We start from the raw sequence: 1,624 nt of genomic DNA, 5'->3' as shown, positions 1-1,624 counted from the left end.
TTTACAAATAGTAGCAATTTCTAAAATACCTTTTCCTAGAGTAAATTCAATATTAGCTAACGACTATCAGGTGCCTGTTTGATGTCAGCTATTGCTCTGTATATTTCCCCTGGAGTTCACGTGCCACCAAAGTACTATGTGCAAAGTATTATTTTCAAAGAATAATGTGCAATGTATTATTACTTTGCAGAAGAGGAAGAAAAGCTCAGAGAACTTAAATCATTTGCTCAAGATCACATGGTAAGATAGAACTAACTTTTGATTCTAATCCCAGAATCTTTTCTTTGTGTGATGTTTATGGTTAAAGTTTAGTCATTCTAATTTATTTTGTATGCACTTCAATGTAGTGATATTTAAAAATATATTTTTTATTTTAGATTTGGGGGATACAAGTTCATGTTTGTTACATGAATATATTGCATTGTGGTGAGATTGGGCTTCAGGTGACCCCGTTCCCCAAATACTGAACGTTATACCCAAGAGTTGACTTCAGAAATGTGGCTCTCCTCCCCACCTCCCCCCCTTTAGTGTCCCCAGTGTCTATTCTTTCCACGTTTTATGGTCACTTAATTCCCACATATGAGTGAGAGCATGCAGTATTTGTTTTCTGTTTCTGAGTCAGTTCACTTAGCATGATATTCCCCACCTCCATCTTTGCTGCAAAGGACATAACTGCATTCATTTTTTATGGCTGCATAGCATGTCATGATGTATATATACCACATTCTCTTTATTTAGTCAATACTTGCTACTGTGAATAGCAATGAACATATAAATACAGTTATCTTTTATTATTATTATTTATTTAAAATTATGGGGTACAATTCAGGGCTAGGTATACAAATATTCACCGTGTAGGTACCCTTACTGATGAGGTGTGCTCCCCCTTCCCCAGGCAGATATCGACAACTGTCAATCCTACCTCCCCACTTCCCCACCACCCCATCCCCCTCCCCACAGTTTCCTGCCACTTTCAATCATTTTCTTACAGTAATATGGTAGTTGTTCAAGGTCCACTTATGAGTGAGAACATGAGATACTCAGCTCTTTGTTTCTGTGAGTGATCACTCAGTATTATAAGCTCTAATTTCATCCAGGTTGCTGCAAAGTTCATGATTTTGTTCTTCTTTATGACTACATAGTATTCCATTGTGTATATGTGCCACATTTTTTAAATCCAGTCCTGTTTTGATGGGCAGCATGGTTGGTTCCATGTTCTTGCTATTGTGAACAATGCTGCGATAAACATACATGTGCAAGAATCTTTTTCATAGAGTGACTTGAGTTCTTCTGGGAGATGCAAATTAAAACTGCACTGAGATTCCATTTAACTCTAGTCAGAATGGCCATCATCAATCACTCAAAGAATAACAGATGCTGGAGAGGATGTGGTGAAAAGGGGACACTTCTACACTGTTGGTGGGAGTGCAAACTAGCCTCTGTGGAAGTCAGTGTGGCGATTCCTAAAAGTTCTAAAAATTGACCTTCCATATGACCCCACAATCACCCTACTGGGAATATACCCAGTTATCTTTTAAAAATATGATTTCTTATCCTTTAGCTAGATACCTAGTAGTGGGATTACTAGGTCAAAGGGCCATTCTATCTTTAGTTCTTTGAGAGA

This window comes from Carlito syrichta, unplaced genomic scaffold (genome assembly GCF_000164805.1).
Source record: "Carlito syrichta isolate Samal-C Ts95f unplaced genomic scaffold, Tarsius_syrichta-2.0.1 Scaffold315748, whole genome shotgun sequence".
NCBI lineage: Eukaryota > Metazoa > Chordata > Mammalia > Primates > Tarsiidae > Carlito > Carlito syrichta.
Note: the sequence above shows the minus strand (reverse complement) of the source record.